This window comes from Schistocerca cancellata, chromosome 3 (assembly GCF_023864275.1).
Source record: "Schistocerca cancellata isolate TAMUIC-IGC-003103 chromosome 3, iqSchCanc2.1, whole genome shotgun sequence".
Classification (NCBI taxonomy): domain Eukaryota; kingdom Metazoa; phylum Arthropoda; class Insecta; order Orthoptera; family Acrididae; genus Schistocerca; species Schistocerca cancellata.
In genome coordinates, this window is record NC_064628.1 from 539,192,467 (window position 1) to 539,205,855 (window position 13,389).

The window sequence follows — 13,389 nt, forward strand, 5'->3', positions numbered from 1 at the left end:
GGATGCGAAAGACCACAAACAAATTGGCGCAAATGTTTATTTACTGTAATATGATAAACTCAAAAATTATCTTAAAATTAAGTAAGTGAGTTTACAGGTTCAAAATAATATCCTATTGTGTTATTATGTACTAATTCTTTCGGATCTTAAGATAGGATCATATTTTCTTCATATCGCTGCGTTTTGTATGGGCTTGCAAACTAAAAACTAAGAATTAATTGAAGTGCAGTGCAGACTTGTAAACTTATTACTTAGAAGGGTAATGTTATGAATCATGTTGACCGGTGTTTGTGGGACTTACTGAACTGCTGAAGTTTTTTATTTTTCTCTCCTCAGAGTTGTACGCACGGAACGTGTACATGTATTAGCTGCCGACTGATTAATCTTACTGCAGTATGATGGTTGTGTTCTTACTGATGATCAGAAATCATCAAATCATGAAATCAGAGACAAGCACATAACCTACCCCCACTGAGGCTGAGTTGCCATTGGTCTAAAGGATGAACATCGTTAGTGCTGTACTCTCTCAATGGGGGACTGTAGACAAATTTGCTATTTAACTTAGGACATCGACATACGGTATATTGATTATGAACTGCACGTTTGACCGCTGGTCCCCTTACCAGCCAAATTCTGCTGAATATTTCTTGCACTATCAGATTCGAGACTGCTATCTCCCAGTACTGTGACATCGCTTTACCTTACTTTAGCAACTTCAGCTAAGGATGCCGGACGTCGAATAGCTAATCATACTTAATCTTAAAGAGTTTGACAGTCGTTAGGATACGTATTTCCCTTCGACCAGGCAGACAGAGGAGCCGTCCTTCACCCCTTACATGTGCTCACTGCAGATTTGGAGCTAGCGTTGGGCGAAAGTGTTCGAAGATCTCCAGGGACCTCCCAACATCAGATATGGACCCATAGCTACCATTCTGTTGAAAATGAATTTTTTTTTTTCATAAGGAAATTTTCTGCAAGAAACTGTGTGATTAGACTTGCATTTCGAGGAGACTACCTTTTAAAAGCTAACTGGGAAGTGGACGCATTGTAGTGAAACGTCCCCTTTCAACAATTATACATGACTGTGCGCTTAAACTGACATACAATATTTTTAGCGCAACGCAATCTGACTTTCAAAAATCCCTACAAAAGAATGGCCCTGACTAACATTAACCTACACCTTTCACAAATCACTTACCTCACAAAAATCTTGGTTACTCGAACTACTGCAATACAGCGAGCGCCACTACTGCCAGCTAAATAAAAGATTCAAACTACGGAAGGCACTAACTACTGATAGGCATAGTTAGCAATTGAAAGATGTTAATAGAGAACGAACAATGTATTTACCTTAAGAGTCATAATATATATAGTAGTTCATGACATCCAGTGTTACAAATTTCAAAACTCCGCCATCTCTCTCCCCACATCCACCACTGCTGGCGGCTCACCTCCAACTGCGCAACGCTACGCGCTATTAACATCCAGCTGCCCAACACTACAATGGCAGACAACAATGCTAACTAGCCACAGACTGCACACAGCACAGCCATTGATTTTCATACAGAGCCCTACGTAACGTTGCCAATAAGAAAATATAAACAGCCTACTTACATAGCCCCCATGCGCCCCACAAAAAATTTTACAAATTGTTTTGGGCATTGGCCAATGCAGATTTGCACATCCGGCTTCCCAACACTACAATGGCAGACAACAATGCAAACCAGCCACAGACTGCACACAGCACAGCCAGTGATTTTCATCAGAGCGGTATGTGGCGTTACCAATATAAAAAACCTAAACAGTCTACTTACAGTAGAACTGAATTCTGTATGTTTTGATCGCTAGAAAAACCGATTCCATCGAGAGAGAAGGGCCGATGAGGACTCGCTATCACCGCCAATAAAGTCACAGATTGTCTCACCTTATCTTCATCACTCGATGTTATCCAGTTAACGTACGCTGATGGCAGGCACCATAAAGTTAGACAGATGTCAGGCTATGAGATGAACGATGTGTACACGAACACCACAAACTGAGCAGTGTTTTATTAATCATTCCTCTCTTTCAGTTAAGTTCATGTACAACTGGTGCCCGCTAAAATAAGTGCTTATTATCTTTTGTAAGTTTAGTTCTCATCGTCAGTTCGAGGAATTGTTTGTAACAGCATTCCTCGTAAAACATGCACCACTCCTCCCCACTAAAATAAATGTTTATTATATTTCGTCAGTTTAGTTCTCATCTTCAGTTTAAGGAATTGTTTGTTACAGCATTCCTCGTGGTAGGTGGTGAGGTCTTATGGGATCAAACTGCTGAGGTCATCGGTCCCTTAACTTACGCACTACTTAATCTAACTTGAACTAACGCTATGGACAACACACACACACCCATGCCCGAGGGAGGACTCGAACCTCCGTCGGGGGCAGCCGCCTGTACCGTGACAAGACGCCCCAGACCGCGCGGCTACCACGCACGGTGCATTCCTCGTACTACTCTATCACATCCTACCTCGCAAAGCCATCGTATACTGGTGGTCTATATAAATACGTCCACGTTCTCGATTGCTGGAGACAGTGATTGGCTTTGTTGATATCTTCTGCACAGTAACGACTGAGCGAAACGACGGTGTCTCGTTCGGAAAGACAGAAAAAAAATGGCTCTGAGCACTATGGGACTTAACTTCTAAGGTCATCAGTCCCCTAGAACTTAGAACTACTTAAACCTAACTAACCTAAGGACATCACACACATCCATGCCCGAGGCAGGATTCGAACGTACGACCGTAGCAGTCGCGTGGTTCCAGACTGTAGCGCCTCGAACCTCTCGGCCACCCCGACCGGTGGAAAAGGAAAGACAGAGCAGCTGATGCTACTGAATGCTCGCTCACGAACATTTACGATTATGACCGCTTGATTATGAAGACATTCAGACAGGAAAAGTTATTGGTGATCAAGTGTTTCGTGTGCAATGGAAAAGAAGGTGAGGCTACCACAAGTGGGCAGGTACTAGCATCAGCCCGTCGTTTCTGTGGTGTAGCGGTTATCACCATTGCAACCGACATAAATTTCTGCTTGCTTACCATAATCAAACCTTGATCTCCCTCTAGTATTTTATCCACCACACTTACTTCCAGTACAAAACTGTCGAATCATTGACACCGCAGAATGTGTTCCACATCAACCAGTCATTACTTTTAGTTAAGTTGTGCCACAAATTTCTTCTTCCCTCCCCCCCTCTCCCACCCAATTTTATTAAGTGCCTTTCCGCTAGTTATCAGATCCACGCACCTAAATTTTCTCTGTTCATGCAGTAAAACTGCCGCATCAGGCATGACGTTTATATTTCTTACTTCTTTGCTACTAACTCTACTCGCAACACATTATACAGACAGTATCCACGTATGCCGCGGAATCTACCTAGAAAATTGTACGATTTTACGCGACAAAATTCAACAGAGATACGGTCATATACATAGAGCAGGGCGAAATTCGCTAGACATAAAGGAGAAATACATGTAAAAATATCTGTAAAATATACAGATCGATTTCAGTCTAGCTTGGTACACATACTACTTACTACCTGGAAAACAATAATGTTGGGGTGAGAATCAGCAGCCTCCTTTTGGGGTAGGTGAGATAACGTGGAAAGAGAAAGGAGAAAGAGGAGATGGAGAGGCACTGAGATGCAATGGGGAGATGGACACAGATGGTGGGAGAAGGAATTGTCTGAGAAAAGGGAAGGCTGAAGTGGACAGAAAAGGAGGAAGAGGAAATGGACAGGAAAAGAAATGGTATGGGAGGGGGGCGGGAGAAGACTGACGGAGGAGCAGGACGATGTGGACAGACAGATAGGAGGGGGGGAGAAATAGGGCAAGAGAGGGGGGAATTGGAGAAACAGAGTTGGTCGGGAGGTGGAATTGCACAGAGAGACGGAGAGGAGGTGTGAGATGTGCAGAGAGAGTGAGGGGAGGAGAGGGACAGAGAGAACTGGAGGAGAAGATGAACAGACAGAGGGGACAGAGAGATGGTAAAGGGAAGAGGAGGTGATAGACAGAGGGTGGAGAAGGAAGAGATCGACAGCAAGAGGGAGGAGAGGGACAGAGAGAGAGGGGAGGTGAAGATGTATAGAGTGGGGAGGAAGAAGAAGGTGGAAAGAGAATGGATTGAGGAGGAGATGGTCATAAAGAGGGGGAGGAGAAGTTGACTTAGAAGGGGAGGAGGAAGAGATGGACAGAGGGGAATGGAGCAGATGGACAGATGGGGAGGAGCAAATGGACAGAGAAAGGAAAGAGGAGGAGATGGACAGAGATTGGGGGGGAGGGGAAGAGATAGAGAGATAGGGGGGAGGAGATCTGGACAGGGAAACGAAAGGGGAGGAGATGCACAGAGAGAGGAGGGACAGGGAAATATGCAGAGATAAGAGGGAGCAGAAATTGGACAGTGAGAGGTGAGAGGAGGAGATGGAGAGGGGAAAGAGGAGATTGATAGTAAGAGGGAGAGGAGAAGTTGGACATAAAGCAGGGGAGGAGGTGATGGACAGAGAGTGCGGGTTCGAATATAATAAATTTCCATGAAACAGAAAAGCTTCTGTCCACGAATCAGCACCATTTTAGAAGGCATTGTTCTTGAGAAGCTCAGCCTGCCCTTTTCTTACGTGATATACTTCTGACTTTGGATGAAGGGTAAGAGGCAGATTTCATATTTCTCTGTTTAAGAGAAGCATTTGACGTGGTGCCCCACTGCAGACCGTTTCAGATGGCACCAGCATGTGGAATAGATTTCCAGATATGTGAATAACTCAGTGGCTCGAAGACTTCTTAGGTAATAAAATCCAGTAAGTTTTCTTCGACGGCGAGTGTTCGTCAGGGTCAAGAATATAGTTCAGGAGTACCCCACCGAGCAAGGTGGGGCAGTGATTAGCACACTGGACTCGTGTTCGGGAGGACGATGGTACAGTCGCGCGTCTGGCCATCCTGATTTAGGTTTTCCGTGATTTCCCTATATCACGTCAGGCAAATGCTGGGATTGTTCCTTTGAAAGGGCACGGCCGATTTCCTTCTCCATCATTCCCTAAACCGAGCTGGTTCTCCATCTCTAATGACCTCGTTGTCGACGGGACGTTAAACACTAATCTTCTTCTCCTTCTCCTCCTCCTCCTCCTCCAGGAGTACCCTAAGGAAGTGTGATAGGACCGCTGTTATTTTCTATATACGATTTGGCGAACAGGATGGACAGCAATCTGCAACTGTTTGCCGATGATGCTGTGGTGTATGGGAATATGTCATCACTGAGTGACTGTAGGAGGATACAAGATGACTTAGACAAAATTTCGAGTTGGTGTGTTGAATGACAGCTAGCTGTAAGTGTAGAAAAATGATTTTTGATGCAGATTTTTAGGAAAAACAAATACTATGTTCGGATACAGCATTGTAAAGAGCGTATGGCATTGGTGTCGAATCTACATAATTTTTACGCGATCCTGCAGGAACAGACTGATGACAGTACTTCTGAAGAAAATATTTGAAAGTAGAATTTTCTAATTTTCAAAAGGAATGTTTGCTGCCATTATAGCATGACACAAGTAACTGCAGAACTGGTTCATCTTGGTGCATTCATTAGATGTCTTTGTTAATAGTGTTTGCTTCAATTTTGATTTTCGTTCAATATTTGCCTTATGTAACGCTCCATCAACACGCCGAGTTAAGTGGGACTTTTTATTGCTAGAAACTTAATACAATACAATATGCAATATACAAGTGCGTATAAAAAGTATTTGGTGTTGCTAATGGACAAAGTTACTTAATTTTAGCAAAATAAAAATAAAATAAAAAATATACATTGCTGTTTAGCAATTTTAGTTCCCAAGTGTCCAAGTAAGATTTTGGTACAACTCTTAACTTAAAAGAAATCAAAACTTGGTGCGCCATTTTAAAAACCTTGTACTATAGGTATGAAATTTTAACATTGCTTACTTTTTCTTTATATCAAATCTGAATTCAGCAGCTTAAAAACTATAATAAAAGTGAACAACTGAGTTCCGGTGTCCTATAGTGTAAGTTTTAATAACAGTTATAAAATAAATGCTCCACAAATGCACCGGTGTCGACAGATGTGTAAATAAGTCCACAATTCCAAAATGATAGGAAAAACTAGGATGCATAAAAAATAACTACTAAACTGCTTGACAGAGTAAAATTTTTCCATCTTTCGTATAGTGCGGAAACTCTGGCCGTCAGAATCTTATACGACTAGACACTGAAGTAGCTGTTTTTGGCATTTTCTTCTGCCGAACTACTCAAGCACTGAAACTAGAATATATTTTGAACAATGAACATGTTACACTTAGTATTTCCGTCGATATACTACGCAGTAGTTTAGCTGGGCGAGTGGATAACAAAAATTCGACAATGTCCTCACTTTCCCTCAATGAGAGTCAGTATGTAACCAAGAAGAGAGGTGAATTATGTTTTACTTGAATGGCTAGGCAACTTTAACCCTCCCCTCTTCAATTCTCATCTGCAGTCATTTCGAGGCCTACGAATATCTTTCTTTGTGGAAACAGGCAGTTGACCAGGATTTTGTCAGCGTCAGATTTTATTCATTTATTTTTTAATATTAGTCCTCCTACATTCGACTCTTGTAAGTAGTTCCAGTATAATTTTGTGTTACTTTAAAGAAATATGTCCCTTTTAGCATTTTAAAGCAAAAATAGGCAGAAAGAGGCTTATCGTTGGAAAAGGCTGTTTTAGGTGATATTAAATTAACGGTTTCGATTTTGTTTAGTCATGAAACTCGTTAACACCGGTTTATGTGCAAGTAAGAACTGAGGAAAAGAATAGGTTTTAACCTAAAGGTCCAGAGTCTACTTATTATTGATGACCAACTCTTCGATTCGGTTGTTTTCATAACGATCTTAGCGAAATACGGTATATGGATTTCCTTCAACATCTCTTACCAGAATACTTGACGGATATTCCTTCGGTAACACTACTCCTTCGTACTTTCTTCACGAAGGAGCTCCACATTCCATACGGTCAGTGACACACGGTCGTCGTGGAGTCATTACTTCGCCACCGATGTCGCCCGACCGTACTCCATTAGGTTACTGTTGATGGTGTTGGCTTAAGAGTGAAGTCTACAAGCGCAGAGTGGACACAAAGGAGGAAATACTTCTCTCTCGTATTATACATGCATGTGCCTAAGTGAAGGGCCGTACGCTGTCTACAAGAGCTGCTAAATGATTGCCCTTGACGCTGTGCTTCTTGAACATTTTTTGTGAGGAAATGTACACAGTTAAACAAAACATTAGATCACAATGTTTCATTTACTGTCCCCTGCATCTGCCCTGTTTCACACTGTTTTCATTAGTTTCTCTGAAATTCTTAAGTACGGAAAAATGTTCACACGATGTTTTTCTTCAGAATCACTAATACTATCACCCCTAGAAGCACGTACCTTCGCTGTTAACTCTCCCCGTATATGTGTGTGTAATATATACAAGGGGGAAACGCTGATACTAAATACCTTGAAAAGTTTTTCACCCGTTTACTTCAAAATTTTGATGAACATTAGCATGGACATAGGCTACGTATTGTTTGATGTATATAATATGTAAGCGTACATACATTGATAGTCATACAGACGGACATAAGGTATATACACATATTTATTTATCGATCTTTACGCCTAGGAGTGGAGCAGGGTCAGGGATTTTTTTCTCCACCCGAGGACTGGGTGTTTGTGTTGCCATTTCATCAACATTCGTGAACGTAGTGAGACGGGACTGTGTAAAGATTAGGAATTTGTACAGGCACTGATAAACGCGCAGTTGAGCGCCCCAAAAATCAAATATCATCATCATGGAGTAGGATGTTCGACATGCGGCCCATTGAGAGTCGCGGTCCACGTTCAGCCAATTACCAGATAAGCTGGTAGTGGGCCAATTGCGTTATCGCAGTGGGAACTACACATAAGGGGTTTACCAGTTCCTGCATTCGCCTTACAACAAACGGAAATCTCTCTAAAACGTTGGTCGGAACTGAAGAACTGGATACATACAAATTTATTTCTGGGACATCATTCTTCATTCAGAATGTTGTCCCAGTGAAAATCTAAACGGTGTGTACGAATTATACGACGCAGTGATGTGTAGACTGCAAGAAACAAAATGCGTTGCTGTGAAAATGTCTTGTTTCATGTTCTTTCTCACAGTTTTAACTAAGATAGAATGGCATGTAAGCCATTAGGTAACTTGTTTTCTTATATATAATTTCAAACAAAAATTGTATATAATGTGCGCCATTTTTTTAATTGCTTGACATACAGTTTACAGAAAACAGGAAAGATGTATTTATGGCCACTACGGAATCTGATTCGTCTGTAACTTTGTAATCCTACCCATTCGCAGACTAAAACTATGCAAAATACTATCATTGAAGCTACTATCCTCAGAGCTAGTGCGATCCTCTCTTACGCTCTGTATCAACAACCCGAACTGACTTACCCGTGTCCGCAGCTCGTGGTCGTGCGGTAGCGTTCTCGCTTCCCGCGCCTGGGTTCCCGGGTTCGATTCCCGGCGGGGTCAGGGATTTTCTCTGCCTCGTGATGGCTGGGTGTTGTGTGCTGTCCTTAGGTTAGTTAGGTTTAAGTAGTTCTAAGTTCTAGGGGACTGATGACCATAGATGTTAAGTCCCATAGTGCTCAGAGCCATTTGACTTACCCGTTCAGCCCGCATCTCGTGGTCGTGCGGTAGCGTTCTCGCTTCCCACGCCCGGGTTCCCGGGTTCGATTCCCGGCGGGGTCAGGGATTTTCTCTGCCTCGTGATGGCTGGGTGTTGTGTGCTGTCCTTAGGTTAGTTAGGTTTAAGTAGTTCTAAGTTCTAGGGGACTGATGACCACAGCAGTTGAGTCCCATAGTGCTCAGAGCCATTTGAACCATTTTTGAACTTACCCGTTCATTTTAAACGACTTCAGTTCCCAATGCAGATTATGGTTTCAATTAAAATTAACAAGGCTCAATGTCAGAGAAAGGGGTAAGAGGACAGAGAAGGGACAGAGAGAAAACTGGCATGTAGAGAGGACAGAGAGAATGAGATACAACAGGGAGAGTGGGAAGGGGAAGCTCCAAAGGGAGAGGGAAGGGAACAGAAGAAAATAGAGAGGAGTACATGGATAGAGAAAGGGAAGAGGTGGAAATGAAGAGAGATAATGGAGAGTAGGATATGGACCGAGAAAGGGAAGAGCAGGATATGGATGTAGAGGGGGAGAGAGGGAGATGGACAAAGGGAGGGGGAAGAGATATGGTGAGAGAGAGGAAGGGGGATATGGACACAGGCGAAGGAGGATATGGAGAGAGAGAGACAGAGGTGGAAGGAAGAGATGGACAGAGAGTGTGGGCATGAGAGGATGGACAGAGACTTGGGGTGGTGAAATGGACAGAGTGGGGGGAGAGGAGTAGATATAGAGGAGGAGGGAGGCAGGGAGGCAGGGAGGTAGTCAGGAGGAGATGGACAGAGAGTGGGGTGGAAGACAGAGAAAGAGGGGCAGGAGGAGATCCACAGTGAGGGGCAGGAGGTGGACTAAAAGGAGGTTGTAAGAAATACATACCTGATGAATGCAGTTCCAAATTGTAGTGTGATATATTTGAATAAAAAATAAGTTTCTTTCTGTATAAAATTGAATAATGCACTCGTAATATGAGAATTGCAAATTAACTGTAAATATATGTCATATATTTTTGAAATGTGTTAGTAATGGGGAAATTCGTTTGTTTTTGGTAATTAGTTCACTGGTGATCGTTTCTTTTTGGGCACCATTCAGCTTTACTTGTTCACCATTCCCTTTTTATCTAATTATTCATGCTGCATGCAATTTAATAAGTTATCAGAAAAACTATTAATTATGCACAAGTGTTGCTTCTACATGTTAAATGCATTGGTTATTTTGTATACAGACTTTGCTTCCTTCGATTTCCTTAGCTGAGTGCTTCATTAGGAAGCGTCACATTTCTCAGCCTACGTGACGGACCGGTGACCGCAAGCCCGGTAGGAGGAGCCCAGCGCAGGCTGCACGAAATTGCAGAATACGGAACCTGATCATGGCCCATCCCAGTCGTCATTTACTTGCAAGAGAAACTCGTAATTCTAGTAAGTACAATGTCATCGTTTCCTGTTCTTTTGCAGAAGATCATCTGCTGGACCAACATTAAAAGTATTATTTTACAATACGCGCGCTTCCAAACAAATTACGCATCGAAGTGCCGTAATGTCTGTGTGGGAAGTGAAAAGTTATTTGAAAAAAAAAAAAAAAAAGAAAGAAAGAAAGAAAGAAAGAAAGTAACATGTAGGCCCACTCATTGCTCAGGTTGTTTCGATCTGCTGCAGAAGTTTCGTTGGGAAGCCCTTACAAATGCTCCATAAAGTCTTGATCTCTCCCATGCGGATTTCCACACTTTTTAGCCCTGAAGAAAGATATTTGTGGCCATCGATTTGCTTCGGACGAAGAGGTGCACGCCTGGGCACGATCATTATTCTGTAGGCAATCGAAAATATTTTTACATGAAGTTATTGACCATCTTGTCTCACAATGGAATAAATGTACACTACTGGTCACTAAAATTGCTACATCACGAAGATGACGTGCTACAGACGCGAAATTTAACCGACAGCAAGAAGATGCTGTGATATGCAAATGATTAGCTTTTCAGAGCATTCACACAAGGTTGGCGCCGGTGGCATCACCTACAACGAGCTGACATGAGGAAAGTTTCCAACTGATTTCTCGTACACAAACAGCAGTTGACAGGCGTTGCCTGGTGAAACATTATTGTGATGCCTCGTGTAAGGAGTAGAAATGTGTACCATCACGTTTCCGACTTTAATAAAGGTCGGATTGTAGCCTATCGCGATTGTGGTTTATCGTATCGCGACATTGCTGCTCACGTTGATCGAGATCCAATGACTGTTAGCAGAATATGGAATCGGTGGGCTCAGGAAGGTAATACGGAACGCCGTGCTGAATCCCAACGGCCTCGTATCACTAGCAGTCGAGATGACAGGCATCTTGTTCGCGTGGCTGTAACGGATCGTGCAGCCACGTCTCGGTCCCTGAGTCAACAGATGGGGACGTTTGCAAGACAACAACCATCTGCACGATCAGTTCGACGACGTTTGCAGCAGCATGGACTATCAACTCGGAGACCATGGCTGCGGTTACCCTTGACGCTGCATCACAGACAGGAGCGCCTGCGATGGTGTACTCAACGACGAACCGGGGTGCACGAATGGCAAAACGTCATTTTTTCGGATGAATCCAGGTTCTGTTTACAGCATCATGATGGTCGCATCCGTGTTTGGCGACATCGCGGTGAACGCACATTGGAAGCGTGTATTCGTCATCGCCATAGTGGCGTATCACCCGGCGTGATGGTATGGGGTGCCATTGGTTACACGGCTCGGTCACCTCTTGTTCGCATTGACGGCACTTTGAACAGTGGACGTTACATTTCAGATGTGTTACGACCCGTGGCTCTACCCTTCATTCGATCCGTACGAAACCCTACATTTCAGCAGGATAATGCACGACCGCATGTTGCAGGTCCTGTACGGGCCTTTCTGGATACAGAAAATGTTCGACTGCTGCCCTGGCCAGCACATTCTCCAGATCTCTCACCAATTGAAAACGTCTGGTCAATGGTGGCCGAGCAACTGGCTCGTCACAGTACGCCGATCACTACTCTTGATGAACGGTGGTATCGTGTTAAGCTGCATGGGCAGCTGTACCTGTACATGCCATCCAAGCTCTGTTTCACGCAATGCCCAGGCGTATCAAGGCCGTTATTACGGCCAGAGGTGGTTGTTCTGGGTACTGATTTCTTAGGATCTATGCACGCAAATTACGTGAAAATGTAATCACATGTCAGTTGTAGTATAATATATTTGTCCAATGAATACCCTTTTATCATCTTCATTTCTTCTTGGTGTATCAATTTTAATGGCCAGTAGTGTCTTAACAATTATGGTGCTTACTTTTGAAGTAATAATCAGTTTACTTGCTATTTTCCATCCGCGTCGTTTTCCTTTAAGTCTTGCGCCACTTTAGAAGTCAATCCACTGTATTGGGATTTCAGTATTCTCTCAAAGATTTATACATGTATAGCAGGTCGACAATAGTGTAACCTGAGATGTGGGCTTGTAAAAACTGAAAAATCATTTTTGTTTCCCGTCCTCTGTTCTGTCGCCACGATCTTTTGAATCAAAATGAAAACACTCGCTGCACTAAATCGTGAAGCAGAACCAATTGACGAACATGAATAATGATTCGAGTCGGAAGCTTTCAAATCCCAAACCTTACGGCTAACGGGACTGGACAATTCGTTTCTAATCAAATAAGAGTATCTTTAACCAATTTGATTAGACTGACAAGTTCCTTAAGACAGGTTATTCACAGTGGCATGCAAATTAAAATGTCATCAACTTCTACACCTAGTTACTTAACTAAAAGTAGGCAGGTACCCGGGTGACACAGGCGTCAGGTCATGCAACACAGAAATAATAATAATAAATAATAAAACTAGAACTCCGCCACTGTCGGTCCCAAGCCAGAGGCCCCATAATGTAAGTGATGAGGAAGGTTTGAGGTGGAGGAGTAACAACTTCATTAAAAAAAACCTTGGTCCATCTGGCTCCAGATGGTAGAACCCTGTGAGTGCCCCTGCCTAAGGTTACAGGTGAAACCCCGAAACCCATACACGTCTGTGTAGTAGCCACCGGTACTCTGGTCAGCGTCTGTTGGTTCTGTGAGCTCGGCTGCGATTGGATCTTCTGGAACTCAAAACTCCAGTCGGAATTACGTGAGATCCTTTGGGATTTCACCAAAACCTCAACACAAATCAGTAATAATAACAGAACAATGGGAAAGAATCTGCTACCGTGGCCCCAGTCTGTGAGGCTGGGTGATAGACCTGATCATCGGATTCCAGGGGATCAGGCATGTCATGAAGAGAAGAGTCAGAGCTTCCCAAAAACCCTCGAAAGTAAGAGAATATTTTACATGGGAACACTCAGCACGTACACACTACTGAAACTAGCTAAACTGAAACAACTGACAAACGCCATGAATAAATTCAAAATAAAATGTCTGGCAATACAGCAGACACGATTCTCAGATGAGAGTCACTTTGGCTCGGAAAACTACAGAATATACAAGGGGAAACCAGCCATAACTATCCCAAGAAGAAATTTAAAACTCTTCGGAACAGGATTTGTAGTACGCAAAACGATACTGGACTATGTAATAGATTTCACTTCAAAATCAGAAAAAATATCAACACTTGCGATACGATCTGGAAACAAAGCCTATACACTAATCAGTGCACGTCCTCCGCAAACAT